This window comes from Schistocerca americana, chromosome 2, assembly GCF_021461395.2.
Source record: "Schistocerca americana isolate TAMUIC-IGC-003095 chromosome 2, iqSchAmer2.1, whole genome shotgun sequence".
In the NCBI taxonomy this organism is placed as follows: Eukaryota; Metazoa; Arthropoda; class Insecta; order Orthoptera; family Acrididae; genus Schistocerca; species Schistocerca americana.
The window spans coordinates 91486137-91513701 of record NC_060120.1 but is presented as its reverse complement, the minus strand read 5'-3'; the positions used below and the strand labels follow the sequence as shown (position 1 = coordinate 91513701).

At 48.4% G+C, this 27565-nt stretch overlaps 44 non-coding genes across 44 annotated transcripts; 23 read left to right on the top strand and 21 right to left on the bottom strand.

Annotated features, from left to right (window-relative positions):
• Window positions 1-183: 183 nt before the first annotated feature.
• On the top strand, window positions 184-255 carry Trnaq-uug. The gene has a single exon. It is a non-coding gene; the product is annotated as a tRNA-Gln (tRNA).
• Window positions 256-1391: 1136 nt separating this feature from the next.
• Trnaq-uug lies at window positions 1392-1463 on the top strand. Its single transcript has one exon. It is a non-coding gene; the product is annotated as a tRNA-Gln (tRNA).
• Window positions 1464-1970: 507 nt separating this feature from the next.
• Window positions 1971-2042, bottom strand: Trnap-ugg. Its single transcript has one exon. It is a non-coding gene; the product is annotated as a tRNA-Pro (tRNA).
• A 557-nt stretch (window positions 2043-2599) lies between these two features.
• Window positions 2600-2671, top strand: Trnaq-uug. Its single transcript has one exon. It is a non-coding gene; the product is annotated as a tRNA-Gln (tRNA).
• Window positions 2672-3807: 1136 nt separating this feature from the next.
• Trnaq-uug lies at window positions 3808-3879 on the top strand. Its single transcript has one exon. It is a non-coding gene; the product is annotated as a tRNA-Gln (tRNA).
• A 507-nt stretch (window positions 3880-4386) lies between these two features.
• Window positions 4387-4458, bottom strand: Trnap-ugg. Its single transcript has one exon. It is a non-coding gene; the product is annotated as a tRNA-Pro (tRNA).
• A 557-nt stretch (window positions 4459-5015) lies between these two features.
• Window positions 5016-5087, top strand: Trnaq-uug. Its single transcript has one exon. It is a non-coding gene; the product is annotated as a tRNA-Gln (tRNA).
• Window positions 5088-5594: 507 nt separating this feature from the next.
• On the bottom strand, window positions 5595-5666 carry Trnap-ugg. Its single transcript has one exon. It is a non-coding gene; the product is annotated as a tRNA-Pro (tRNA).
• A 557-nt stretch (window positions 5667-6223) lies between these two features.
• Trnaq-uug lies at window positions 6224-6295 on the top strand. Its single transcript has one exon. It is a non-coding gene; the product is annotated as a tRNA-Gln (tRNA).
• A 507-nt stretch (window positions 6296-6802) lies between these two features.
• Trnap-ugg lies at window positions 6803-6874 on the bottom strand. The gene has a single exon. It is a non-coding gene; the product is annotated as a tRNA-Pro (tRNA).
• Window positions 6875-7431: 557 nt separating this feature from the next.
• Trnaq-uug lies at window positions 7432-7503 on the top strand. Its single transcript has one exon. It is a non-coding gene; the product is annotated as a tRNA-Gln (tRNA).
• A 507-nt stretch (window positions 7504-8010) lies between these two features.
• Window positions 8011-8082, bottom strand: Trnap-ugg. Its single transcript has one exon. It is a non-coding gene; the product is annotated as a tRNA-Pro (tRNA).
• Window positions 8083-8639: 557 nt separating this feature from the next.
• On the top strand, window positions 8640-8711 carry Trnaq-uug. Its single transcript has one exon. It is a non-coding gene; the product is annotated as a tRNA-Gln (tRNA).
• A 507-nt stretch (window positions 8712-9218) lies between these two features.
• Trnap-ugg lies at window positions 9219-9290 on the bottom strand. The gene has a single exon. It is a non-coding gene; the product is annotated as a tRNA-Pro (tRNA).
• A 557-nt stretch (window positions 9291-9847) lies between these two features.
• Window positions 9848-9919, top strand: Trnaq-uug. The gene has a single exon. It is a non-coding gene; the product is annotated as a tRNA-Gln (tRNA).
• A 507-nt stretch (window positions 9920-10426) lies between these two features.
• On the bottom strand, window positions 10427-10498 carry Trnap-ugg. Its single transcript has one exon. It is a non-coding gene; the product is annotated as a tRNA-Pro (tRNA).
• A 557-nt stretch (window positions 10499-11055) lies between these two features.
• Trnaq-uug lies at window positions 11056-11127 on the top strand. Its single transcript has one exon. It is a non-coding gene; the product is annotated as a tRNA-Gln (tRNA).
• Window positions 11128-11634: 507 nt separating this feature from the next.
• On the bottom strand, window positions 11635-11706 carry Trnap-ugg. Its single transcript has one exon. It is a non-coding gene; the product is annotated as a tRNA-Pro (tRNA).
• Window positions 11707-12263: 557 nt separating this feature from the next.
• Trnaq-uug lies at window positions 12264-12335 on the top strand. The gene has a single exon. It is a non-coding gene; the product is annotated as a tRNA-Gln (tRNA).
• Window positions 12336-12842: 507 nt separating this feature from the next.
• Window positions 12843-12914, bottom strand: Trnap-ugg. The gene has a single exon. It is a non-coding gene; the product is annotated as a tRNA-Pro (tRNA).
• Window positions 12915-13471: 557 nt separating this feature from the next.
• On the top strand, window positions 13472-13543 carry Trnaq-uug. The gene has a single exon. It is a non-coding gene; the product is annotated as a tRNA-Gln (tRNA).
• A 507-nt stretch (window positions 13544-14050) lies between these two features.
• Trnap-ugg lies at window positions 14051-14122 on the bottom strand. The gene has a single exon. It is a non-coding gene; the product is annotated as a tRNA-Pro (tRNA).
• Window positions 14123-14679: 557 nt separating this feature from the next.
• Window positions 14680-14751, top strand: Trnaq-uug. Its single transcript has one exon. It is a non-coding gene; the product is annotated as a tRNA-Gln (tRNA).
• A 507-nt stretch (window positions 14752-15258) lies between these two features.
• Trnap-ugg lies at window positions 15259-15330 on the bottom strand. The gene has a single exon. It is a non-coding gene; the product is annotated as a tRNA-Pro (tRNA).
• A 557-nt stretch (window positions 15331-15887) lies between these two features.
• Window positions 15888-15959, top strand: Trnaq-uug. The gene has a single exon. It is a non-coding gene; the product is annotated as a tRNA-Gln (tRNA).
• A 507-nt stretch (window positions 15960-16466) lies between these two features.
• Window positions 16467-16538, bottom strand: Trnap-ugg. The gene has a single exon. It is a non-coding gene; the product is annotated as a tRNA-Pro (tRNA).
• A 557-nt stretch (window positions 16539-17095) lies between these two features.
• Window positions 17096-17167, top strand: Trnaq-uug. Its single transcript has one exon. It is a non-coding gene; the product is annotated as a tRNA-Gln (tRNA).
• Window positions 17168-17674: 507 nt separating this feature from the next.
• Window positions 17675-17746, bottom strand: Trnap-ugg. Its single transcript has one exon. It is a non-coding gene; the product is annotated as a tRNA-Pro (tRNA).
• Window positions 17747-18303: 557 nt separating this feature from the next.
• Window positions 18304-18375, top strand: Trnaq-uug. Its single transcript has one exon. It is a non-coding gene; the product is annotated as a tRNA-Gln (tRNA).
• A 507-nt stretch (window positions 18376-18882) lies between these two features.
• Window positions 18883-18954, bottom strand: Trnap-ugg. The gene has a single exon. It is a non-coding gene; the product is annotated as a tRNA-Pro (tRNA).
• Window positions 18955-19511: 557 nt separating this feature from the next.
• Trnaq-uug lies at window positions 19512-19583 on the top strand. Its single transcript has one exon. It is a non-coding gene; the product is annotated as a tRNA-Gln (tRNA).
• Window positions 19584-20090: 507 nt separating this feature from the next.
• Trnap-ugg lies at window positions 20091-20162 on the bottom strand. Its single transcript has one exon. It is a non-coding gene; the product is annotated as a tRNA-Pro (tRNA).
• Window positions 20163-20719: 557 nt separating this feature from the next.
• Trnaq-uug lies at window positions 20720-20791 on the top strand. The gene has a single exon. It is a non-coding gene; the product is annotated as a tRNA-Gln (tRNA).
• Window positions 20792-21298: 507 nt separating this feature from the next.
• Trnap-ugg lies at window positions 21299-21370 on the bottom strand. The gene has a single exon. It is a non-coding gene; the product is annotated as a tRNA-Pro (tRNA).
• Window positions 21371-21927: 557 nt separating this feature from the next.
• Trnaq-uug lies at window positions 21928-21999 on the top strand. The gene has a single exon. It is a non-coding gene; the product is annotated as a tRNA-Gln (tRNA).
• A 507-nt stretch (window positions 22000-22506) lies between these two features.
• On the bottom strand, window positions 22507-22578 carry Trnap-ugg. Its single transcript has one exon. It is a non-coding gene; the product is annotated as a tRNA-Pro (tRNA).
• A 557-nt stretch (window positions 22579-23135) lies between these two features.
• On the top strand, window positions 23136-23207 carry Trnaq-uug. The gene has a single exon. It is a non-coding gene; the product is annotated as a tRNA-Gln (tRNA).
• A 507-nt stretch (window positions 23208-23714) lies between these two features.
• Window positions 23715-23786, bottom strand: Trnap-ugg. Its single transcript has one exon. It is a non-coding gene; the product is annotated as a tRNA-Pro (tRNA).
• A 557-nt stretch (window positions 23787-24343) lies between these two features.
• Window positions 24344-24415, top strand: Trnaq-uug. Its single transcript has one exon. It is a non-coding gene; the product is annotated as a tRNA-Gln (tRNA).
• Window positions 24416-24922: 507 nt separating this feature from the next.
• Window positions 24923-24994, bottom strand: Trnap-ugg. The gene has a single exon. It is a non-coding gene; the product is annotated as a tRNA-Pro (tRNA).
• Window positions 24995-25551: 557 nt separating this feature from the next.
• Trnaq-uug lies at window positions 25552-25623 on the top strand. The gene has a single exon. It is a non-coding gene; the product is annotated as a tRNA-Gln (tRNA).
• Window positions 25624-26130: 507 nt separating this feature from the next.
• Window positions 26131-26202, bottom strand: Trnap-ugg. Its single transcript has one exon. It is a non-coding gene; the product is annotated as a tRNA-Pro (tRNA).
• A 557-nt stretch (window positions 26203-26759) lies between these two features.
• Trnaq-uug lies at window positions 26760-26831 on the top strand. The gene has a single exon. It is a non-coding gene; the product is annotated as a tRNA-Gln (tRNA).
• Window positions 26832-27338: 507 nt separating this feature from the next.
• Trnap-ugg lies at window positions 27339-27410 on the bottom strand. Its single transcript has one exon. It is a non-coding gene; the product is annotated as a tRNA-Pro (tRNA).
• Window positions 27411-27565: the final 155 nt, after the last annotated feature.

Below are 27565 nucleotides of genomic sequence, written 5' to 3'. Positions count from 1 at the left end.
CACTTCATGTACGAATACTGGCAAGAATTCCCGCTACATTCGAAGGTGCTCCTTCCACTTCCAGCCTACTTGGTTGCTTCATTAGCCACGCAAACACTTCCTGAGGACCATACGTGTAATAACATCGCATCTTATCGGCTTAATTACATGATACCACTGAATTTACGAGCGCTACAGGCATCCGGTTCCATGGTGTAATGGTTAGCACTCTTGACTTTGAATCCAGCGATCCGAGTTCGAGTCTCGGTGGAACCTGACGCTGTGTTTTGCGATCGTTTCTAGAAATGTGTACGAGCCGGTGGTTGGAATTGTATATGCAGAAATTTAACTAGGATCATGAAATGCAAAGTGTTAATAGCAGTCCACACGTGAGTGGGGAGCGCTCCAAATGCTTATGCTTTTGCTACTAGGATTAATAACGAGACGTAAGGGGTTCAACTGCGAGAAGACGACCTCAGCTGTTCCTCCCCGCAGGAAAGACATCTCACCGTTTTGGGTGCTGCATGCGCATGCATTTACCAAACTTGCATGCGATGTACTAGTTCCTGGGGAGCGAATAGAATCGTTGTACGTGCCAGTCTTTACGTATAGATATAAGTAAGCGGAGACGGCTTAATCCTGCCACGTAGATTGCTTTCCATAAGACGCACCTGAGAGTCTCATGGGCCGGTGGCCCGACATGCAGTTTGTCCTGCTGCATGGCTTACTTTCAGAGACTCGCAAGTTTATCGTAGTGCTGGGTTGTCGCGAAAGTGAAAAGTAGGGCCTGTCCGGGATTTGAACCCGGGACCTCCTGTACCCAAAGCAGGAATCATACCCCTAGACCAACAGGCGGCACAAGTAAGCAAGTCTGCACCCCTCCACCTACTGAGATCTTGCCGCACTTGCTAGTTGCAGCATCCTAGCTGGACCATTTTCTCAAAGAGGTTTCTTAATCTGACACCTACAACATGCGCTGTGCTGAACACCAGTGTATGTGAATGCTGAAAGAGCTGCTTGAGTTGTGTGACAGTATTTCGACCGTGTGAAGTGCAAATGTTATCGTGACACGAACAATCCGCCCACTACGTAGCGTTCTGTGTCAGCACGCAGTTTTCGACAGTACTCTGTGTCCATAGCTGTTTTCATAGCTAGGCTGCTTCCAGCACGAAGCATCCGCCATACGAAAGTGGCTGTTTCGCGATTTTGATTACCTGATCCTTCGACATCACTTCATGTACGAATACTGGCAAGAATTCCCGCTACATTCGAAGGTGCTCCTTCCACTTCCAGCCTACTTGGTTGCTTCATTAGCCACGCAAACACTTCCTGAGGACCATACGTGTAATAACATCGCATCTTATCGGCTTAATTACATGATACCACTGAATTTAAGAGCGCAACAGGCATCCGGTTCCATGGTGTAATGGTTAGCACTCTGGACTTTGAATCCAGTGATCCGAGTTCGAGTCTCGGTGGAACCTGACGCTGTGTTTTGCGATCGTTTCTAGAAATGTGTACGAGCCGGTGGTTGGAATTGTATATGCAGAAATTTAACTAGGATCATGAAATGCAAAGTGTTAATAGCAGTCCACACGTGAGTGGGGAGCGCTCCAAATGCTTATGCTTTTGCTACTAGGATTAATAACGAGACGTAAGGGGTTCAACTGCGAGAAGACGACCTCAGCTGTTCCTCCCCGCAGGAAAGACATCTCACCGTTTTGGGTGCTGCATGCGCATGCATTTACCAAACTTGTATGCGATGTACTAGTTCCTGGGGAACGAATAGAATCGTTGTACGTGCCAGTCTTTACGTATAGATATAAGTAAGCGGAGACGGCTTAATCCTGCCACGTAGATTGCTTTCCATAAGACGCACCTGAGAGTCTCATGGGCCGGTGGCCCGACATGCAGTTTGTCCTGCTGCATGGCTTACTTTCAGAGACTCGCAAGTTTATCGTAGTGCTGGGTTGTCGCGAAAGTGAAAAGTAGGGCCTGTCCGGGATTTGAACCCGGGACCTCCTGCACCCAAAGCAGGAATCATACCCCTAGACCAACAGGCCGCACAAGTAAGCAAGTCTGCACCCCTCCACCTACTGAGATCTTGCCGCACTTGCTAGTTGCAGCATCCTAGCTGGACCATTTTCTCAAAGAGGTTTCTTAATCTGACACCTACAACATGCGCTGTGCTGAACACCAGTGTATGTGAATGCTGAAAGAGCTGCTTGAGTTGTGTGACAGTATTTCGACCGTGTGAAGTGCAAATGTTATCGTGACACGAACAATCCGCCCACTACGTAGCGTTCTGTGTCAGCACGCAGTTTTCGACAGTACTCTGTGTCCATAGCTGTTTTCATAGCTAGGCTGCTTCCAGCACGAAGCATCCGCCATACGAAAGTGGCTGTTTCGCGATTTTGATTACCTGATCCTTCGACATCACTTCATGTACGAATACTGGCAAGAATTCCCGCTACATTCGAAGGTGCTCCTTCCACTTCCAGCCTACTTGGTTGCTTCATTAGCCACGCAAACACTTCCTGAGGACCATACGTGTAATAACATCGCATCTTATCGGCTTAATTACATGATACCACTGAATTTAAGAGCGCTACAGGCATCCGGTTCCATGGTGTAATGGTTAGCACTCTGGACTTTGAATCCAGTGATCCGAGTTCGAGTCTCGGTGGAACCTGACGCTGTGTTTTGCGATCGTTTCTAGAAATGTGTACGAGCCGGTGGTTGGAATTGTATATGCAGAAATTTAACTAGGATCATGAAATGCAAAGTGTTAATAGCAGTCCACACGTGAGTGGGGAGCGCTCCAAATGCTTATGCTTTTGCTACTAGGATTAATAACGAGACGTAAGGGGTTCAACTGCGAGAAGACGACCTCAGCTGTTCCTCCCCGCAGGAAAGACATCTCACCGTTTTGGGTGCTGCATGCGCATGCATTTACCAAACTTGCATGCGATGTACTAGTTCCTGGGGAACGAATAGAATCGTTGTACGTGCCAGTCTTTACGTATAGATATAAGTAAGCGGAGACGGCTTAATCCTGCCACGTAGATTGCTTTCCATAAGACGCACCTGAGAGTCTCATGGGCCGGTGGCCCGACATGCAGTTTGTCCTGCTGCATGGCTTACTTTCAGAGACTCGCAAGTTTATCGTAGTGCTGGGTTGTCGCGAAAGTGAAAAGTAGGGCCTGTCCGGGATTTGAACCCGGGACCTCCTGTACCCAAAGCAGGAATCATACCCCTAGACCAACAGGCGGCACAAGTAAGCAAGTCTGCACCCCTCCACCTACTGAGATCTTGCCGCACTTGCTAGTTGCAGCATCCTAGCTGGACCATTTTCTCAAAGAGGTTTCTTAATCTGACACCTACAACATGCGCTGTGCTGAACACCAGTGTATGTGAATGCTGAAAGAGCTGCTTGAGTTGTGTGACAGTATTTCGACCGTGTGAAGTGCAAATGTTATCGTGACACGAACAATCCGCCCACTACGTAGCGTTCTGTGTCAGCACGCAGTTTTCGACAGTACTCTGTGTCCATAGCTGTTTTCATAGCTAGGCTGCTTCCAGCACGAAGCATCCGCCATACGAAAGTGGCTGTTTCGCGATTTTGATTACCTGATCCTTCGACATCACTTCATGTACGAATACTGGCAAGAATTCCCGCTACATTCGAAGGTGCTCCTTCCACTTCCAGCCTACTTTATTGCTTCATTAGCCACGCAAACACTTCCTGAGGACCATACGTGTAATAACATCGCATCTTATCGGCTTAATTACATGATACCACTGAATTTAAGAGCGCTACAGGCATCCGGTTCCATGGTGTAATGGTTAGCACTCTGGACTTTGAATCCAGTGATCCGAGTTCGAGTCTCGGTGGAACCTGACGCTGTGTTTTGCGATCGTTTCTAGAAATGTGTACGAGCCGGTGGTTGGAATTGTATATGCAGAAATTTAACTAGGATCATGAAATGCAAAGTGTTAATAGCAGTCCACACGTGAGTGGGGAGCGCTCCAAATGCTTATGCTTTTGCTACTAGGATTAATAACGAGACGTAAGGGGTTCAACTGCGAGAAGACGACCTCAGCTGTTCCTCCCCGCAGGAAAGACATCTCACCGTTTTGGGTGCTGCATGCGCATGCATTTACCAAACTTGTATGCGATGTACTAGTTCCTGGGGAACGAATAGAATCGTTGTACGTGCCAGTCTTTACGTATAGATATAAGTAAGCGGAGACGGCTTAATCCTGCCACGTAGATTGCTTTCCATAAGACGCACCTGAGAGTCTCATGGGCCGGTGGCCCGACATGCAGTTTGTCCTGCTGCATGGCTTACTTTCAGAGACTCGCAAGTTTATCGTAGTGCTGGGTTGTCGCGAAAGTGAAAAGTAGGGCCTGTCCGGGATTTGAACCCGGGACCTCCTGTACCCAAAGCAGGAATCATACCCCTAGACCAACAGGCCGCACAAGTAAGCAAGTCTGCACCCCTCCACCTACTGAGATCTTGCCGCACTTGCTAGTTGCAGCATCCTAGCTGGACCATTTTCTCAAAGAGGTTTCTTAATCTGACACCTACAACATGCGCTGTGCTGAACACCAGTGTATGTGAATGCTGAAAGAGCTGCTTGAGTTGTGTGACAGTATTTCGACCGTGTGAAGTGCAAATGTTATCGTGACACGAACAATCCGCCCACTACGTAGCGTTCTGTGTCAGCACGCAGTTTTCGACAGTACTCTGTGTCCATAGCTGTTTTCATAGCTAGGCTGCTTCCAGCACGAAGCATCCGCCATACGAAAGTGGCTGTTTCGCGATTTTGATTACCTGATCCTTCGACATCACTTCATGTACGAATACTGGCAAGAATTCCCGCTACATTCGAAGGTGCTCCTTCCACTTCCAGCCTACTTGGTTGCTTCATTAGCCACGCAAACACTTCCTGAGGACCATACGTGTAATAACATCGCATCTTATCGGCTTAATTACATGATACCACTGAATTTAAGAGCGCTACAGGCATCCGGTTCCATGGTGTAATGGTTAGCACTCTGGACTTTGAATCCAGTGATCCGAGTTCGAGTCTCGGTGGAACCTGACGCTGTGTTTTGCGATCGTTTCTAGAAATGTGTACGAGCCGGTGGTTGGAATTGTATATGCAGAAATTTAACTAGGATCATGAAATGCAAAGTGTTAATAGCAGTCCACACGTGAGTGGGGAGCGCTCCAAATGCTTATGCTTTTGCTACTAGGATTAATAACGAGACGTAAGGGGTTCAACTGCGAGAAGACGACCTCAGCTGTTCCTCCCCGCAGGAAAGACATCTCACCGTTTTGGGTGCTGCATGCGCATGCATTTACCAAACTTGCATGCGATGTACTAGTTCCTGGGGAACGAATAGAATCGTTGTACGTGCCAGTCTTTACGTATAGATATAAGTAAGCGGAGACGGCTTAATCCTGCCACGTAGATTGCTTTCCATAAGACGCACCTGAGAGTCTCATGGGCCGGTGGCCCGACATGCAGTTTGTCCTGCTGCATGGCTTACTTTCAGAGACTCGCAAGTTTATCGTAGTGCTGGGTTGTCGCGAAAGTGAAAAGTAGGGCCTGTCCGGGATTTGAACCCGGGACCTCCTGCACCCAAAGCAGGAATCATACCCCTAGACCAACAGCCCGCACAAGTAAGCAAGTCTGCACCCCTCCACCTACTGAGATCTTGCCGCACTTGCTAGTTGCAGCATCCTAGCTGGACCATTTTCTCAAAGAGGTTTCTTAATCTGACACCTACAACATGCGCTGTGCTGAACACCAGTGTATGTGAATGCTGAAAGAGCTGCTTGAGTTGTGTGACAGTATTTCGACCGTGTGAAGTGCAAATGTTATCGTGACACGAACAATCCGCCCACTACGTAGCGTTCTGTGTCAGCACGCAGTTTTCGACAGTACTCTGTGTCCATAGCTGTTTTCATAGCTAGGCTGCTTCCAGCACGAAGCATCCGCCATACGAAAGTGGCTGTTTCGCGATTTTGATTACCTGATCCTTCGACATCACTTCATGTACGAATACTGGCAAGAATTCCCGCTACATTCGAAGGTGCTCCTTCCACTCCCAGCCTACTTGGTTGCTTCATTAGCCACACAAACACTTCCTGAGGACCATACGTGTAATAACATCGCATCTTATCGGCTTAATTACATGATACCACTGAATTTAAGAGCGCTACAGGCATCCGGTTCCATGGTGTAATGGTTAGCACTCTGGGCTTTGAATCCAGTGATCCGAGTTCGAGTCTCGGTGGAACCTGACGCTGTGTTTTGCGATCGTTTCTAGAAATGTGTACGAGCCGGTGGTTGGAATTGTATATGCAGAAATTTAACTAGGATCATGAAATGCAAAGTGTTAATAGCAGTCCACACGTGAGTGGGGAGCGCTCCAAATGCTTATGCTTTTGCTACTAGGATTAATAACGAGACGTAAGGGGTTCAACTGCGAGAAGACGACCTCAGCTGTTCCTCCCCGCAGGAAAGACATCTCACCGTTTTGGGTGCTGCATGCGCATGCATTTACCAAACTTGTATGCGATGTACTAGTTCCTGGGGAACGAATAGAATCGTTGTACGTGCCAGTCTTTACGTATAGATATAAGTAAGCGGAGACGGCTTAATCCTGCCACGTAGATTGCTTTCCATAAGACGCACCTGAGAGTCTCATGGGCCGGTGGCCCGACATGCAGTTTGTCCTGCTGCATGGCTTACTTTCAGAGACTCGCAAGTTTATCGTAGTGCTGGGTTGTCGCGAAAGTGAAAAGTAGGGCCTGTCCGGGATTTGAACCCGGGACCTCCTGCACCCAAAGCAGGAATCATACCCCTAGACCAACAGGCCGCACAAGTAAGCAAGTCTGCACCCCTCCACCTACTGAGATCTTGCCGCACTTGCTAGTTGCAGCATCCTAGCTGGACCATTTTCTCAAAGAGGTTTCTTAATCTGACACCTACAACATGCGCTGTGCTGAACACCAGTGTATGTGAATGCTGAAAGAGCTGCTTGAGTTGTGTGACAGTATTTCGACCGTGTGAAGTGCAAATGTTATCGTGACACGAACAATCCGCCCACTACGTAGCGTTCTGTGTCAGCACGCAGTTTTCGACAGTACTCTGTGTCCATAGCTGTTTTCATAGCTAGGCTGCTTCCAGCACGAAGCATCCGCCATACGAAAGTGGCTGTTTCGCGATTTTGATTACCTGATCCTTCGACATCACTTCATGTACGAATACTGGCAAGAATTCCCGCTACATTCGAAGGTGCTCCTTCCACTTCCAGCCTACTTGGTTGCTTCATTAGCCACGCAAACACTTCCTGAGGACCATACGTGTAATAACATCGCATCTTATCGGCTTAATTACATGATACCACTGAATTTAAGAGCGCTACAGGCATCCGGTTCCATGGTGTAATGGTTAGCACTCTGGACTTTGAATCCAGTGATCCGAGTTCGAGTCTCGGTGGAACCTGACGCTGTGTTTTGCGATCGTTTCTAGAAATGTGTACGAGCCGGTGGTTGGAATTGTATATGCAGAAATTTAACTAGGATCATGAAATGCAAAGTGTTAATAGCAGTCCACACGTGAGTGGGGAGCGCTCCAAATGCTTATGCTTTTGCTACTAGGATTAATAACGAGACGTAAGGGGTTCAACTGCGAGAAGACGACCTCAGCTGTTCCTCCCCGCAGGAAAGACATCTCACCGTTTTGGGTGCTGCATGCGCATGCATTTACCAAACTTGCATGCGATGTACTAGTTCCTGGGGAACGAATAGAATCGTTGTACGTGCCAGTCTTTACGTATAGATATAAGTAAGCGGAGACGGCTTAATCCTGCCACGTAGATTGCTTTCCATAAGACGCACCTGAGAGTCTCATGGGCCGGTGGCCCGACATGCAGTTTGTCCTGCTGCATGGCTTACTTTCAGAGACTCGCAAGTTTATCGTAGTGCTGGGTTGTCGCGAAAGTGAAAAGTAGGGCCTGTCCGGGATTTGAACCCGGGACCTCCTGCACCCAAAGCAGGAATCATACCCCTAGACCAACAGGCCGCACAAGTAAGCAAGTCTGCACCCCTCCACCTACTGAGATCTTGCCGCACTTGCTAGTTGCAGCATCCTAGCTGGACCATTTTCTCAAAGAGGTTTCTTAATCTGACACCTACAACATGCGCTGTGCTGAACACCAGTGTATGTGAATGCTGAAAGAGCTGCTTGAGTTGTGTGACAGTATTTCGACCGTGTGAAGTGCAAATGTTATCGTGACACGAACAATCCGCCCACTACGTAGCGTTCTGTGTCAGCACGCAGTTTTCGACAGTACTCTGTGTCCATAGCTGTTTTCATAGCTAGGCTGCTTCCAGCACGAAGCATCCGCCATACGAAAGTGGCTGTTTCGCGATTTTGATTACCTGATCCTTCGACATCACTTCATGTACGAATACTGGCAAGAATTCCCGCTACATTCGAAGGTGCTCCTTCCACTTCCAGCCTACTTGGTTGCTTCATTAGCCACACAAACACTTCCTGAGGACCATACGTGTAATAACATCGCATCTTATCGGCTTAATTACATGATACCACTGAATTTAAGAGCGCTACAGGCATCCGGTTCCATGGTGTAATGGTTAGCACTCTGGGCTTTGAATCCAGTGATCCGAGTTCGAGTCTCGGTGGAAGCTGACGCTGTGTTTTGCGATCGTTTCTAGAAATGTGTACGAGCCGGTGGTTGGAATTGTATATGCAGAAATTTAACTAGGATCATGAAATGCAAAGTGTTAATAGCAGTCCACACGTGAGTGGGGAGCGCTCCAAATGCTTATGCTTTTGCTACTAGGATTAATAACGAGACGTAAGGGGTTCAACTGCGAGAAGACGACCTCAGCTGTTCCTCCCCGCAGGAAAGACATCTCACCGTTTTGGGTGCTGCATGCGCATGCATTTACCAAACTTGTATGCGATGTACTAGTTCCTGGGGAACGAATAGAATCGTTGTACGTGCCAGTCTTTACGTATAGATATAAGTAAGCGGAGACGGCTTAATCCTGCCACGTAGATTGCTTTCCATAAGACGCACCTGAGAGTCTCATGGGCCGGTGGCCCGACATGCAGTTTGTCCTGCTGCATGGCTTACTTTCAGAGACTCGCAAGTTTATCGTAGTGCTGGGTTGTCGCGAAAGTGAAAAGTAGGGCCTGTCCGGGATTTGAACCCGGGACCTCCTGCACCCAAAGCAGGAATCATACCCCTAGACCAACAGGCCGCACAAGTAAGCAAGTCTGCACCCCTCCACCTACTGAGATCTTGCCGCACTTGCTAGTTGCAGCATCCTAGCTGGACCATTTTCTCAAAGAAGTTTCTTAATCTGACACCTACAACATGCGCTGTGCTGAACACCAGTGTATGTGAATGCTGAAAGAGCTGCTTGAGTTGTGTGACAGTATTTCGACCGTGTGAAGTGCAAATGTTATCGTGACACGAACAATCCGCCAACTACGTAGCGTTCTGTGTCAGCACGCAGTTTTCGACAGTACTCTGTGTCCATAGCTGTTTTCATAGCTAGGCTGCTTCCAGCACGAAGCATCCGCCATACGAAAGTGGCTGTTTCGCGATTTTGATTACCTAATCCTTCGACATCACTTCATGTACGAATACTGGCAAGAATTCCCGCTACATTCGAAGGTGCTCCTTCCACTTCCAGCCTACTTGGTTGCTTCATTAGCCACGCAAACACTTCCTGAGGACCATACGTGTAATAACATCGCATCTTATCGGCTTAATTACATGATACCACTGAATTTACGAGCGCTACAGGCATCCGGTTCCATGGTGTAATGGTTAGCACTCTGGACTTTGAATCCAGCGATCCGAGTTCGAGTCTCGGTGGAACCTGACGCTGTGTTTTGCGATCGTTTCTAGAAATGTGTACGAGCCGGTGGTTGGAATTGTATATGCAGAAATTTAACTAGGATCATGAAATGCAAAGTGTTAATAGCAGTCCACACGTGAGTGGGGAGCGCTCCAAATGCTTATGCTTTTGCTACTAGGATTAATAACGAGACGTAAGGGGTTCAACTGCGAGAAGACGACCTCAGCTGTTCCTCCCCGCAGGAAAGACATCTCACCGTTTTGGGTGCTGCATGCGCATGCATTTACCAAACTTGCATGCGATGTACTAGTTCCTGGGGAACGAATAGAATCGTTGTACGTGCCAGTCTTTACGTATAGATATAAGTAAGCGGAGACGGCTTAATCATGCCACGTAGATTGCTTTCCATAAGACGCACCTGAGAGTCTCATGGGCCGGTGGCCCGACATGCAGTTTGTCCTGCTGCATGGCTTACTTTCAGAGACTCGCAAGTTTATCGTAGTGCTGGGTTGTCGCGAAAGTGAAAAGTAGGGCCTGTCCGGGATTTGAACCCGGGACCTCCTGCACCCAAAGCAGGAATCATACCCCTAGACCAACAGGCCGCACAAGTAAGCAAGTCTGCACCCCTCCACCTACTGAGATCTTGCCGCACTTGCTAGTTGCAGCATCCTAGCTGGACCATTTTCTCAAAGAGGTTTCTTAATCTGACACCTACAACATGCGCTGTGCTGAACACCAGTGTATGTGAATGCTGAAAGAGCTGCTTGAGTTGTGTGACAGTATTTCGACCGTGTGAAGTGCAAATGTTATCGTGACACGAACAATCCGCCCGCTACGTAGCGTTCTGTGTCAGCACGCAGTTTTCGACAGTACTCTGTGTCCATAGCTGTTTTCATAGCTAGGCTGCTTCCAGCACGAAGCATCCGCCATACGAAAGTGGCTGTTTCGCGATTTTGATTACCTGATCCTTCGACATCACTTCATGTACGAATACTGGCAAGAATTCCCGCTACATTCGAAGGTGCTCCTTCCACTTCCAGCCTACTTGGTTGCTTCATTAGCCACGCAAACACTTCCTGAGGACCATACGTGTAATAACATCGCATCTTATCGGCTTAATTACATGATACCACTGAATTTAAGAGCGCTACAGGCATCCGGTTCCATGGTGTAATGGTTAGCACTCTGGACTTTGAATCCAGCGATCCGAGTTCGAGTCTCGGTGGAACCTGCCGCTGTGTTTTGCGATCGTTTCTAGAAATGTGTACGAGCCGGTGGTTGGAATTGTATATGCAGAAATTTAACTAGGATCATGATATGCAAAGTGTTAATAGCAGTCCACACGTGAGTGGGGAGCGCTCCAAATGCTTATGCTTTTGCTACTAGGATTAATAACGAGACGTAAGGGGTTCAACTGCGAGAAGACGACCTCAGCTGTTCCTCCCCGCAGGAAAGACATCTCACCGTTTTGGGTGCTGCATGCGCATGCATTTACCAAACTTGCATGCGATGTACTAGTTCCTGGGGAACGAATAGAATCGTTGTACGTGCCAGTCCTTACGTATAGATATAAGTAAGCGGAGACGGCTTCATCCTGCCACGTAGATTGCTTTCCGTAAGACGCACCTGAGAGTCTCATGGGCCGGTGGCCCGACATGCAGTTTGTCCTGCTGCATGGCTTACTTTCAGAGACTCGCAAATTTATCGTAGTGCTGGGTTGTCGCGAAAGTGAAAAGTAGGGCCTGTCCGGGATTTGAACCCGGGACCTCCTGCACCCAAAGCAGGAATCATACCCCTAGACCAACAGGCCGCACAAGTAAGCAAGTCTGCACCCCTCCACCTACTGAGATCTTGCCGCACTTGCTAGTTGCAGCATCCTAGCTGGACCATTTTCTCAAAGAGGTTTCTTAATCTGACACCTACAACATGCGCTGTGCTGAACACCAGTGTATGTGAATGCTGAAAGAGCTGCTTGAGTTGTGTGACAGTATTTCGACCGTGTGAAGTGCAAATGTTATCGTGACACGAACAATCCGCCCGCTACGTAGCGTTCTGTGTCAGCACGCAGTTTTCGACAGTACTCTGTGTCCATAGCTGTTTTCATAGCTAGGCTGCTTCCAGCACGAAGCATCCGCCATACGAAAGTGGCTGTTTCGCGATTTTGATTACCTGATCCTTCGACATCACTTCATGTACGAATACTGGCAAGAATTCCCGCTACATTCGAAGGTGCTCCTTCCACTTCCAGCCTACTTGGTTGCTTCATTAGCAACGCAAACACTTCCTGAGGACCATACGTGTAATAACATCGCATCTTATCGGCTTAATTACATGATACCACTGAATTTAAGAGCGCTACAGGCATCCGGTTCCATGGTGTAATGGTTAGCACTCTGGACTTTGAATCCAGCGATCCGAGTTCGAGTCTCGGTGGAACCTGCCGCTGTGTTTTGCGATCGTTTCTAGAAATGTGTACGAGCCGGTGGTTGGAATTGTATATGCAGAAATTTAACTAGGATCATGAAATGCAAAGTGTTAATAGCAGTCCACACGTGAGTGGGGAGCGCTCCAAATGCTTATGCTTTTGCTACTAGGATTAATAACGAGACGTAAGGGGTTCAACTGCGAGAAGTCGACCTCAGCTGTTCCTCCCCGCAGGAAAGACATCTCACCGTTTTGGGTGCTGCATGCGCATGCATTTACCAAACTTGCATGCGATGTACTAGTTCCTGGGGAACGAATAGAATCGTTGTACGTGCCAGTCTTTACGTATAGATATAAGTAAGCGGAGACGGCTTCATCCTGCCACGTAGATTGCTTTCCATAAGACGCACCTGAGAGTCTCATGGGCCGGTGGCCCGACATGCAGTTTGTCCTGCTGCATGGCTTACTTTCAGAGACTCGCAAGTTTATCGTAGTGCTGGGTTGTCGCGAAAGTGAAAAGTAGGGCCTGTCCGGGATTTGAACCCGGGACCTCCTGCACCCAAAGCAGGAATCATACCCCTAGACCAACAGGCCGCACAAGTAAGCAAGTCTGCACCCCTCCACCTACTGAGATCTTGCCGCACTTGCTAGTTGCAGCATCCTAGCTGGACCATTTTCTCAAAGAGGTTTCTTAATCTGACACCTACAACATGCGCTGTGCTGAACACCAGTGTATGTGAATGCTGAAAGAGCTGCTTGAGTTGTGTGACAGTATTTCGACCGTGTGAAGTGCAAATGTTATCGTGACACGAACAATCCGCCCACTACGTAGCGTTCTGTGTCAGCACGCAGTTTTCGACAGTACTCTGTGTCCATAGCTGTTTTCATAGCTAGGCTGCTTCCAGCACGAAGCATCCGCCATACGAAAGTGGCTGTTTCGCGATTTTGATTACCTGATCCTTCGACATCACTTCATGTACGAATACTGGCAAGAATTCCCGCTACATTCGAAGGTGCTCCTTCCACTTCCAGCCTACTTGGTTGCTTCATTAGCAACGCAAACACTTCCTGAGGACCATACGTGTAATAACATCGCATCTTATCGGCTTAATTACATGATACCACTGAATTTAAGAGCGCTACAGGCATCCGGTTCCATGGTGTAATGGTTAGCACTCTGGACTTTGAATCCAGCGATCCGAGTTCGAGTCTCGGTGGAACCTGCCGCTGTGTTTTGCGATCGTTTCTAGAAATGTGTACGAGCCGGTGGTTGGAATTGTATATGCAGAAATTTAACTAGGATCATGAAATGCAAAGTGTTAATAGCAGTCCACACGTGAGTGGGGAGCGCTCCAAATGCTTATGCTTTTGCTACTAGGATTAATAACGAGACGTAAGGGGTTCAACTGCGAGAAGACGACCTCAGCTGTTCCTCCCCGCAGGAAAGACATCTCACCGTTTTGGGTGCTGCATGCGCATGCATTTACCAAACTTGCATGCGATGTACTAGTTCCTGGGGAACGAATAGAATCGTTGTACGTGCCAGTCTTTACGTATAGATATAAGTAAGCGGAGACGGCTTCATCCTGCCACGTAGATTGCTTTCCATAAGACGCACCTGAGAGTCTCATGGGCCGGTGGCCCGACATGCAGTTTGTCCTGCTGCATGGCTTACTTTCAGAGACTCGCAAGTTTATCGTAGTGCTGGGTTGTCGCGAAAGTGAAAAGTAGGGCCTGTCCGGGATTTGAACCCGGGACCTCCTGCACCCAAAGCAGGAATCATACCCCTAGACCAACAGGCCGCACAAGTAAGCAAGTCTGCACCCCTCCACCTACTGAGATCTTGCCGCACTTGCTGGTTGCAGCATCCTAGCTGGACCATTTTCTCAAAGAGGTTTCTTAATCTGACACCTACAACATGCGCTGTGCTGAACACCAGTGTATGTGAATGCTGAAAGAGCTGCTTGAGTTGTGTGACAGTATTTCGACCGTGTGAAGTGCAAATGTTATCGTGACACGAACAATCCGCCCGCTACGTAGCGTTCTGTGTCAGCACGCAGTTTTCGACAGTACTCTGTGTCCATAGCTGTTTTCATAGCTAGGCTGCTTCCAGCACGAAGCATCCGCCATACGAAAGTGGCTGTTTCGCGATTTTGATTACCTGATCCTTCGACATCACTTCATGTACGAATACTGGCAAGAATTCCCGCTACATTCGAAGGTGCTCCTTCCACTTCCAGCCTACTTGGTTGCTTCATTAGCCACGCAAACACTTCCTGAGGACCATACGTGTAATAACATCGCATCTTATCGGTTTAATTACATGATACCACTGAATTTAAGAGCGCTACAGGCATCCGGTTCCATGGTGTAATGGTTAGCACTCTGGACTTTGAATCCAGCGATCCGAGTTCGAGTCTCGGTGGAACCTGCCGCTGTGTTTTGCGATCGTTTCTAGAAATGTGTACGAGCCGGTGGTTGGAATTGTATATGCAGAAATTTAACTAGGATCATGAAATGCAAAGTGTTAATAGCAGTCCACACGTGAGTGGGGAGCGCTCCAAATGCTTATGCTTTTGCTACTAGGATTAATAACGAGACGTAAGGGGTTCAACTGCGAGAAGACGACCTCAGCTGTTCCTCCCCGCAGGAAAGACATCTCACCGTTTTGGGTGCTGCATGCGCATGCATTTACCAAACTTGCATGCGATGTACTAGTTCCTGGGGAACGAATAGAATCGTTGTACGTGCCAGTCTCTACGTATAGATATAAGTAAGCGGAGACGGCTTAATCATGCCACGTAGATTGCTTTCCATAAGACGCACCTGAGAGTCTCATGGGCCGGTGGCCCGACATGCAGTTTGTCCTGCTGCATGGCTTACTTTCAGAGACTCGCAAGTTTATCGTAGTGCTGGGTTGTCGCGAAAGTGAAAAGTAGGGCCTGTCCGGGATTTGAACCCGGGACCTCCTGCACCCAAAGCAGGAATCATACCCCTAGACCAACAGGCCGCACAAGTAAGCAAGTCTGCACCCCTCCACCTACTGAGATCTTGCCGCACTTGCTAGTTGCAGCATCCTAGCTGGACCATTTTCTCAAAGAGGTTTCTTAATCTGACACCTACAACATGCGCTGTGCTGAACACCAGTGTATGTGAATGCTGAAAGAGCTGCTTGAGTTGTGTGACAGTATTTCGACCGTGTGAAGTGCAAATGTTATCGTGACACGAACAATCCGCCCGCTACGTAGCGTTCTGTGTCAGCACGCAGTTTTCGACAGTACTCTGTGTCCATAGCTGTTTTCATAGCTAGGCTGCTTCCAGCACGAAGCATCCGCCATACGAAAGTGGCTGTTTCGCGATTTTGATTACCTGATCCTTCGACATCACTTCATGTACGAATACTGGCAAGAATTCCCGCTACATTCGAAGGTGCTCCTTCCACTTCCAGCCTACTTGGTTGCTTCATTAGCCACGCAAACACTTCCTGAGGACCATACGTGTAATAACATCGCATCTTATCGGCTTAATTACATGATACCACTGAATTTAAGAGCGCTACAGGCATCCGGTTCCATGGTGTAATGGTTAGCACTCTGGACTTTGAATCCAGCGATCCGAGTTCGAGTCTCGGTGGAACCTGCCGCTGTGTTTTGCGATCGTTTCTAGAAATGTGTACGAGCCGGTGGTTGGAATTGTATATGCAGAAATTTAACTAGGATCATGAAATGCAAAGTGTTAATAGCAGTCCACACGTGAGTGGGGAGCGCTCCAAATGCTTATGCTTTTGCTACTAGGATTAATAACGAGACGTAAGGGGTTCAACTGCGAGAAGACGACCTCAGCTGTTCCTCCCCGCAGGAAAGACATCTCACCGTTTTGGGTGCTGCATGCGCATGCATTTACCAAACTTGCATGCGATGTACTAGTTCCTGGGGAACGAATAGAATCGTTGTACGTGCCAGTCCTTACGTATAGATATAAGTAAGCGGAGACGGCTTCATCCTGCCACGTAGATTGCTTTCCATAAGACGCACCTGAGAGTCTCATGGGCCGGTGGCCCGACATGCAGTTTGTCCTGCTGCATGGCTTACTTTCAGAGACTCGCAAGTTTATCGTAGTGCTGGGTTGTCGCGAAAGTGAAAAGTAGGGCCTGTCCGGGATTTGAACCCGGGACCTCCTGCACCCAAAGCAGGAATCATACCCCTAGACCAACAGGCCGCACAAGTAAGCAAGTCTGCACCCCTCCACCTACTGAGATCTTGCCGCACTTGCTGGTTGCAGCATCCTAGCTGGACCATTTTCTCAAAGAGGTTTCTTAATCTGACACCTACAACATGCGCTGTGCTGAACACCAGTGTATGTGAATGCTGAAAGAGCTGCTTGAGTTGTGTGACAGTATTTCGACCGCGTGAAGTGCAAATGTTATCGTGACACGAACAATCCGCCCGCTACGTAGCGTTCTGTGTCAGCACGCAGTTTTCGACAGTACTCTGTGTCCATAGCTGTTTTCATAGCTAGGCTGCTTCCAGCACGAAGCATCCGCCATACGAAAGTGGCTGTTTCGCGATTTTGATTACCTGATCCTTCGACATCACTTCATGTACGAATACTGGCAAGAATTCCCGCTACATTCGAAGGTGCTCCTTCCACTTCCAGCCTACTTGGTTGCTTCATTAGCCACGCAAACACTTCCTGAGGACCATACGTGTAATAACATCGCATCTTATCGGTTTAATTACATGATACCACTGAATTTAAGAGCGCTACAGGCATCCGGTTCCATGGTGTAATGGTTAGCACTCTGGACTTTGAATCCAGCGATCCGAGTTCGAGTCTCGGTGGAACCTGCCGCTGTGTTTTGCGATCGTTTCTAGAAATGTGTACGAGCCGGTGGTTGGAATTGTATATGCAGAAATTTAACTAGGATCATGAAATGCAAAGTGTTAATAGCAGTCCACACGTGAGTGGGGAGCGCTCCAAATGCTTATGCTTTTGCTACTAGGATTAATAACGAGACGTAAGGGGTTCAACTGCGAGAAGACGACCTCAGCTGTTCCTCCCCGCAGGAAAGACATCTCACCGTTTTGGGTGCTGCATGCGCATGCATTTACCAAACTTGCATGCGATGTACTAGTTCCTGGGGAACGAATAGAATCGTTGTACGTGCCAGTCTCTACGTATAGATATAAGTAAGCGGAGACGGCTTAATCATGCCACGTAGATTGCTTTCCATAAGACGCACCTGAGAGTCTCATGGGCCGGTGGCCCGACATGCAGTTTGTCCTGCTGCATGGCTTACTTTCAGAGACTCGCAAGTTTATCGTAGTGCTGGGTTGTCGCGAAAGTGAAAAGTAGGGCCTGTCCGGGATTTGAACCCGGGACCTCCTGCACCCAAAGCAGGAATCATACCCCTAGACCAACAGGCCGCACAAGTAAGCAAGTCTGCACCCCTCCACCTACTGAGATCTTGCCGCACTTGCTAGTTGCAGCATCCTAGCTGGACCATTTTCTCAAAGAGGTTTCTTAATCTGACACCTACAACATGCGCTGTGCTGAACACCAGTGTATGTGAATGCTGAAAGAGCTGCTTGAGTTGTGTGACAGTATTTCGACCGTGTGAAGTGCAAATGTTATCGTGACACGAACAATCCGCCCGCTACGTAGCGTTCTGTGTCAGCACGCAGTTTTCGACAGTACTCTGTGTCCATAGCTGTTTTCATAGCTAGGCTGCTTCCAGCACGAAGCATCCGCCATACGAAAGTGGCTGTTTCGCGATTTTGATTACCTGATCCTTCGACATCACTTCATGTACGAATACTGGCAAGAATTCCCGCTACATTCGAAGGTGCTCCTTCCACTTCCAGCCTACTTGGTTGCTTCATTAGCCACGCAAACACTTCCTGAGGACCATACGTGTAATAACATCGCATCTTATCGGCTTAATTACATGATACCACTGAATTTAAGAGCGCTACAGGCATCCGGTTCCATGGTGTAATGGTTAGCACTCTGGACTTTGAATCCAGCGATCCGAGTTCGAGTCTCGGTGGAACCTGCCGCTGTGTTTTGCGATCGTTTCTAGAAATGTGTACGAGCCGGTGGTTGGAATTGTATATGCAGAAATTTAACTAGGATCATGAAATGCAAAGTGTTAATAGCAGTCCACACGTGAGTGGGGAGCGCTCCAAATGCTTATGCTTTTGCTACTAGGATTAATAACGAGACGTAAGGGGTTCAACTGCGAGAAGACGACCTCAGCTGTTCCTCCCCGCAGGAAAGACATCTCACCGTTTTGGGTGCTGCATGCGCATGCATTTACCAAACTTGCATGCGATGTACTAGTTCCTGGGGAACGAATAGAATCGTTGTACGTGCCAGTCCTTACGTATAGATATAAGTAAGCGGAGACGGCTTCATCCTGCCACGTAGATTGCTTTCCATAAGACGCACCTGAGAGTCTCATGGGCCGGTGGCCCGACATGCAGTTTGTCCTGCTGCATGGCTTACTTTCAGAGACTCGCAAATTTATCGTAGTGCTGGGTTGTCGCGAAAGTGAAAAGTAGGGCCTGTCCGGGATTTGAACCCGGGACCTCCTGCACCCAAAGCAGGAATCATACCCCTAGACCAACAGGCCGCACAAGTAAGCAAGTCTGCACCCCTCCACCTACTGAGATCTTGCCGCACTTGCTAGTTGCAGCATCCTAGCTGGACCATTTTCTCAAAGAGGTTTCTTAATCTGACACCTACAACATGCGCTGTGCTGAACACCAGTGTATGTGAATGCTGAAAGAGCTGCTTGAGTTGTGTGACAGTATTCCGACCGTGTGAAGTGCAAATGTTATCGTGACACGAACAATCCGCCCACTACGTAGCGTTCTGTGTCAGCACGCAGTTTTCGACAGTACTCTGTGTCCATAGCTGTTTTCATAGCTAGGCTGCTTCCAGCACGAAGCATCCGCCATACGAAAGTGGCTGTTTCGCGATTTTGATTACCTGATCCTTCGACATCACTTCATGTACGAATACTGGCAAGAATTCCCGCTACATTCGAAGGTGCTCCTTCCACTTCCAGCCTACTTGGTTGCTTCATTAGCCACGCAAACACTTCCTGAGGACCATACGTGTAATAACATCGCATCTTATCGGCTTAATTACATGATACCACTGAATTTAAGAGCGCTACTGGCATCCGGTTCCATGGTGTAATGGTTAGCACTCTGGACTTTGAATCCAGCGATCCGAGTTCGAGTCTCGGTGGAACCTGCCGCTGTGTTTTGCGATCGTTCCTAGAAATGTGTACGAGCCGGTGGTTGGAATTGTATATGCAGAAATTTAACTAGGATCATGAAATGCAAAGTGTTAATAGCAGTCCACACGTGAGTGGGGAGCGCTCCAAATGCTTATGCTTTTGCTACTAGGATTAATAACGAGACGTAAGGGGTTCAACTGCGAGAAGACGACCTCAGCTGTTCCTCCCCGCAGGAAAGACATCTCACCGTTTTGGGTGCTGCATGCGCATGCATTTACCAAACTTGCATGCGATGTACTAGTTCCTGGGGAACGAATAGAATCGTTGTACGTGCCAGTCTCTACGTATAGATATAAGTAAGCGGAGACGGCTTAATCATGCCACGTAGATTGCTTTCCATAAGACGCACCTGAGAGTCTCATGGGCCGGTGGCCCGACATGCAGTTTGTCCTGCTGCATGGCTTACTTTCAGAGACTCGCAAGTTTATCGTAGTGCTGGGTTGTCGCGAAAGTGAAAAGTAGGGCCTGTCCGGGATTTGAACCCGGGACCTCCTGCACCCAAAGCGGGAATCATACCCCTAGACCAACAGGCCGCACAAGTAAGTAAGTCTGCACCCCTCCACCTACTGAGATCTTGCCGCACTTGCTAGTTGCAGCATCCTAGCTGGACCATTTTCTCAAAGAGGTTTCTTAATCTGACACCTACAACATGCGCTGTGCTGAACACCAGTGTATGTGAATGCTGAAAGAGCTGCTTGAGTTGTGTGACAGTATTTCGACCGTGTGAAGTGCAAATGTTATCGTGACACGAACAATCCGCCCGCTACGTAGCGTTCTGTGTCAGCACGCAGTTTTCGACAGTACTCTGTGTCCATAGCTGTTTTCATAGCTAGGCTGCTTCCAGCACGAAGCATCCGCCATACGAAAGTGGCTGTTTCGCGATTTTGATTACCTGATCCTTCGACATCACTTCATGTACGAATACTGGCAAGAATTCCCGCTACATTCGAAGGTGCTCCTTCCACTTCCAGCCTACTTGGTTGCTTCATTAGCCACGCAAACACTTCCTGTGGACCATACGTGTAATAACATCGCATCTTATCGGCTTAATTACATGATACCACTGAATTTAAGAGCGCTACAGGCATCCGGTTCCATGGTGTAATGGTTAGCACTCTGGACTTTGAATCCAGCGATCCGAGTTCGAGTCTCGGTGGAACCTGCCGCTGTGTTTTGCGATCGTTTCTAGAAATGTGTACGAGCCGGTGGTTGGAATTGTATATGCAGAAATTTAACTAGGATCATGAAATGCAAAGTGTTAATAGCAGTCCACACGTGAGTGGGGAGCGCTCCAAATGCTTATGCTTTTGCTACTAGGATTAATAACGAGACGTAAGGGGTTCAACTGCGAGAAGACGACCTCAGCTGTTCCTCCCCGCAGGAAAGACATCTCACCGTTTTGGGTGCTGCATGCGCATGCATTTACCAAACTTGCATGCGATGTACTAGTTCCTGGGGAACGAATAGAATCGTTGTACGTGCCAGTCTTTACGTATAGATATAAGTAAGCGGAGACGGCTTCATCCTGCCACGTAGATTGCTTTCCATAAGACGCACCTGAGAGTCTCATGGGCCGGTGGCCCGACATGCAGTTTGTCCTGCTGCATGGCTTACTTTCAGAGACTCGCAAGTTTATCGTAGTGCTGGGTTGTCGCGAAAGTGAAAAGTAGGGCCTGTCCGGGATTTGAACCCGGGACCTCCTGCACCCAAAGCGGGAATCATACCCCTAGACCAACAGGCCGCACAAATAAGCAAGTCTGCACCCCTCCACCTACTGAGATCTTGCCGCACTTGCTAGTTGCAGCATCCTAGCTGGACCATTTTCTCAAAGAGGTTTCTTAATCTGACACCTACAACATGCGGTGTGCTGAACACCAGTGTATGTGAATGCTGAAAGAGCTGCTTGAGTTGTGTGACAGTATTTCGACCGTGTGAAGTGCAAATGTTATCGTGACACGAACAATCCGCCCGCTACGTAGCGTTCTGTGTCAGCACGCAGTTTTCGACAGTACTCTGTGTCCATAGCTGTTTTCATAGCTAGGCTGCTTCCAGCACGAAGCATCCGCCATACGAAAGTGGCTGTTTCGCGATTTTGATTACCTGATCCTTCGACATCACTTCATGTACGAATACTGGCAAGAATTCCCGCTACATTCGAAGGTGCTCCTTCCACTTCCAGCCTACTTGGTTGCTTCATTAGCAACGCAAACACTTCCTGAGGACCATACGTGTAATAACATCGCATCTTATCGGCTTAATTACATGATACCACTGAATTTAAGAGCGCTACAGGCATCCGGTTCCATGGTGTAATGGTTAGCACTCTGGACTTTGAATCCAGCGATCCGAGTTCGAGTCTCGGTGGAACCTGCCGCTGTGTTTTGCGATCGTTTCTAGAAATGTGTACGAGCCGGTGGTTGGAATTGTATATGCAGAAATTTAACTAGGATCATGAAATGCAAAGTGTTAATAGCAGTCCACACGTGAGTGGGGAGCGCTCCAAATGCTTATGCTTTTGCTACTAGGATTAATAACGAGACGTAAGGGGTTCAACTGCGAGAAGACGACCTCAGCTGTTCCTCCCCGCAGGAAAGACATCTCACCGTTTTGGGTGCTGCATGCGCATGCATTTACCAAACTTGCATGCGATGTACTAGTTCCTGGGGAACGAATAGAATCGTTGTACGTGCCAGTCTTTACGTATAGATATAAGTAAGCGGAGACGGCTTCATCCTGCCACGTAGATTGCTTTCCATAAGACGCACCTGAGAGTCTCATGGGCCGGTGGCCCGACATGCAGTTTGTCCTGCTGCATGGCTTACTTTCAGAGACTCGCAAGTTTATCGTAGTGCTGGGTTGTCGCGAAAGTGAAAAGTAGGGCCTGTCCGGGATTTGAACCCGGGACCTCCTGCACCCAAAGCAGGAATCATACCCCTAGACCAACAGGCCGCACAAGTAAGCAAGTCTGCACCCCTCCACCTACTGAGATCTTGCCGCACTTGCTAGTTGCAGCATCCTAGCTGGACCATTTTCTCAAAGAGGTTTCTTAATCTGACACCTACAACATGCGCTGTGCTGAACACCAGTGTATGTGAATGCTGAAAGAGCTGCTTGAGTTGTGTGACAGTATTTCGACCGTGTGAAGTGCAAATGTTATCGTGACACGAACAATCCGCCCACTACGTAGCGTTCTGTGTCAGCACGCAGTTTTCGACAGTACTCTGTGTCCATAGCTGTTTTCATAGCTAGGCTGCTTCCAGCACGAAGCATCCGCCATACGAAAGTGGCTGTTTCGCGATTTTGATTACCTGATCCTTCGACATCACTTCATGTACGAATACTGGCAAGAATTCCCGCTACATTCGAAGGTGCTCCTTCCACTTCCAGCCTACTTGGTTGCTTCATTAGCAACGCAAACACTTCCTGAGGACCATACGTGTAATAACATCGCATCTTATCGGCTTAATTACATGATACCACTGAATTTAAGAGCGCTACAGGCATCCGGTTCCATGGTGTAATGGTTAGCACTCTGGACTTTGAATCCAGCGATCCGAGTTCGAGTCTCGGTGGAACCTGCCGCTGTGTTTTGCGATCGTTTCTAGAAATGTGTACGAGCCGGTGGTTGGAATTGTATATGCAGAAATTTAACTAGGATCATGAAATGCAAAGTGTTAATAGCAGTCCACACGTGAGTGGGGAGCGCTCCAAATGCTTATGCTTTTGCTACTAGGATTAATAACGAGACGTAAGGGGTTCAACTGCGAGAAGACGACCTCAGCTGTTCCTCCCCGCAGGAAAGACATCTCACCGTTTTGGGTGCTGCATGCGCATGCATTTACCAAACTTGCATGCGATGTACTAGTTCCTGGGGAACGAATAGAATCGTTGTACGTGCCAGTCTTTACGTATAGATATAAGTAAGCGGAGACGGCTTCATCCTGCCACGTAGATTGCTTTCCATAAGACGCACCTGAGAGTCTCATGGGCCGGTGGCCCGACATGCAGTTTGTCCTGCTGCATGGCTTACTTTCAGAGACTCGCAAGTTTATCGTAGTGCTGGGTTGTCGCGAAAGTGAAAAGTAGGGCCTGTCCGGGATTTGAACCCGGGACCTCCTGCACCCAAAGCAGGAATCATACCCCTAGACCAACAGGCCGCACAAGTAAGCAAGTCTGCACCCCTCCACCTACTGAGATCTTGCCGCACTTGCTGGTTGCAGCATCCTAGCTGGACCATTTTCTCAAAGAGGTTTCTTAATCTGACACCTACAACATGCGCTGTGCTGAACACCAGTGTATGTGAATGCTGAAAGAGCTGCTTGAGTTGTGTGACAGTATTTCGACCGTGTGAAGTGCAAATGTTATCGTGACACGAACAATCCGCCCGCTACGTAGCGTTCTGTGTCAGCACGCAGTATTCGACAGTACTCTGTGTCCATAGCTGTTTTCATAGCTAGGCTGCTTCCAGCACGAAGCATCCGCCATACGAAAGTGGCTGTTTCGCGATTTTGATTACCTGATCCTTCGACATCACTTCATGTACGAATACTGGCAAGAATTCCCGCTACATTCGAAGGTGCTCCTTCCACTTCCAGCCTACTTGGTTGCTTCATTAGCAACGCAAACACTTCCTGAGGACCATACGTGTAATAACATCGCATCTTATCGGCTTAATTACATGATACCACTGAATTTAAGAGCGCTACAGGCATCCGGTTCCATGGTGTAATGGTTAGCACTCTGGACTTTGAATCCAGCGATCCGAGTTCGAGTCTCGGTGGAACCTGCCGCTGTGTTTTGCGATCGTTTCTAGAAATGTGTACGAGCCGGTGGTTGGAATTGTATATGCAGAAATTTAACTAGGATCATGAAATGCAAAGTGTTAATAGCAGTCCACACGTGAGTGGGGAGCGCTCCAAATGCTTATGCTTTTGCTACTAGGATTAATAACGAGACGTAAGGGGTTCAACTGCGAGAAGACGACCTCAGCTGTTCCTCCCCGCAGGAAAGACATCTCACCGTTTTGGGTGCTGCATGCGCATGCATTTACCAAACTTGCATGCGATGTACTAGTTCCTGGGGAACGAATAGAATCGTTGTACGTGCCAGTCTTTACGTATAGATATAAGTAAGCGGAGACGGCTTCATCCTGCCACGTAGATTGCTTTCCATAAGACGCACCTGAGAGTCTCATGGGCCGGTGGCCCGACATGCAGTTTGTCCTGCTGCATGGCTTACTTTCAGAGACTCGCAAGTTTATCGTAGTGCTGGGTTGCCGCGAAAGTGAAAAGTAGGGCCTGTCCGGGATTTGAACCCGGGACCTCCTGCACCCAAAGCAGGAATCATACCCCTAGACCAACAGGCCGCACAAGTAAGCAAGTCTGCACCCCTCCACCTACTGAGATCTTGCCGCACTTGCTAGTTGCAGCATCCTAGCTGGACCATTTTCTCAAAGAGGTTTCTTAATCTGACACCTACAACATGCGCTGTGCTGAACACCAGTGTATGTGAATGCTGAAAGAGCTGCTTGAGTTGTGTGACAGTATTTCGACCGTGTGAAGTGCAAATGTTATCGTGACACGAACAATCCGCCCACTACGTAGCGTTCTGTGTCAGCACGCAGTTTTCGACAGTACTCTGTGTCCATAGCTGTTTTCATAGCTAGGCTGCTTCCAGCACGAAGCATCCGCCATACGAAAGTGGCTGTTTCGCGATTTTGATTACCTGATCCTTCGACATCACTTCATGTACGAATACTGGCAAGAATTCCCGCTACATTCGAAGGTGCTCCTTCCACTTCCAGCCTACTTGGTTGCTTCATTAGCAACGCAAACACTTCCTGAGGACCATACGTGTAATAACATCGCATCTTATCGGCTTAATTACATGATACCACTGAATTTAAGAGCGCTACAGGCATCCGGTTCCATGGTGTAATGGTTAGCACTCTGGACTTTGAATCCAGCGATCCGAGTTCGAGTCTCGGTGGAACCTGCCGCTGTGTTTTGCGATCGTTTCTAGAAATGTGTACGAGCCGGTGGTTGGAATTGTATATGCAGAAATTTAACTAGGATCATGAAATGCAAAGTGTTAATAGCAGTCCACACGTGAGTGGGGAGCGCTCCAAATGCTTATGCTTTTGCTACTAGGATTAATAACGAGACGTAAGGGGTTCAACTGCGAGAAGACGACCTCAGCTGTTCCTCCCCGCAGGAAAGACATCTCACCGTTTTGGGTGCTGCATGCGCATGCATTTACCAAACTTGCATGCGATGTACTAGTTCCTGGGGAACGAATAGAATCGTTGTACGTGCCAGTCTTTACGTATAGATATAAGTAAGCGGAGACGGCTTCATCCTGCCACGTAGATTGCTTTCCATAAGACGCACCTGAGAGTCTCATGGGCCGGTGGCCCGACATGCAGTTTGTCCTGCTGCATGGCTTACTTTCAGAGACTCGCAAGTTTATCGTAGTGCTGGGTTGTCGCGAAAGTGAAAAGTAGGGCCTGTCCGGGATTTGAACCCGGGACCTCCTGCACCCAAAGCAGGAATCATACCCCTAGACCAACAGGCCGCACAAGTAAGCAAGTCTGCACCCCTCCACCTACTGAGATCTTGCCGCACTTGCTGGTTGCAGCATCCTAGCTGGACCATTTTCTCAAAGAGGTTTCTTAATCTGACACCTACAACATGCGCTGTGCTGAACACCAGTGTATGTGAATGCTGAAAGAGCTGCTTGAGTTGTGTGACAGTATTTCGACCGTGTGAAGTGCAAATGTTATCGTGACACGAACAATCCGCCCGCTACGTAGCGTTCTGTGTCAGCACGCAGTTTTCGACAGTACTCTGTGTCCATAGCTGTTTTCATAGCTAGGCTGCTTCCAGCACGAAGCATCCGCCATACGAAAGTGGCTGTTTCGCGATTTTGATTACCTGATCCTTCGACATCACTTCATGTACGAATACTGGCAAGAATTCCCGCTACATTCGAAGGTGCTCCTTCCACTTCCAGCCTACTTGGTTGCTTCATTAGCCACGCAAACACTTCCTGAGGACCATACGTGTAATAACATCGCATCTTATCGGTTTAATTACATGATACCACTGAATTTAAGAGCGCTACAGGCATCCGGTTCCATGGTGTAATGGTTAGCACTCTGGACTTTGAATCCAGCGATCCGAGTTCGAGTCTCGGTGGAACCTGCCGCTGTGTTTTGCGATCGTTTCTAGAAATGTGTACGAGCCGGTGGTTGGAATTGTATATGCAGAAATTTAACTAGGATCATGAAATGCAAAGTGTTAATAGCAGTCCACACGTGAGTGGGGAGCGCTCCAAATGCTTATGCTTTTGCTACTAGGATTAATAACGAGACGTAAGGGGTTCAACTGCGAGAAGACGACCTCAGCTGTTCCTCCCCGCAGGAAAGACATCTCACCGTTTTGGGTGCTGCATGCGCATGCATTTACCAAACTTGCATGCGATGTACTAGTTCCTGGGGAACGAATAGAATCGTTGTACGTGCCAGTCTCTACGTATAGATATAAGTAAGCGGAGACGGCTTAATCGTGCCACGTAGATTGCTTTCCATAAGACGCACCTGAGAGTCTCATGGGCCGGTGGCCCGACATGCAGTTTGTCCTGCTGCATGGCTTACTTTCAGAGACTCGCAAGTTTATCGTAGTGCTGGGTTGTCGCGAAAGTGAAAAGTAGGGCCAGTCCGGGATTTGAACCCGGGACCTCCTGCACCCAAAGCGAGAATCATACCCCTAGACCAACAGGCCGCACAAGTAAGCAAGTCTGCACCCCTCCACCTACTGAGATCTTGCCGCACTTGCTAGTTGCAGCATCCTAGCTGGACCATTTTCTCAAAGAGGTTTCTTAATCTGACACCTACAACATGCGCTGTGCTGAACACCAGTGTATGTGAATGCTGAAA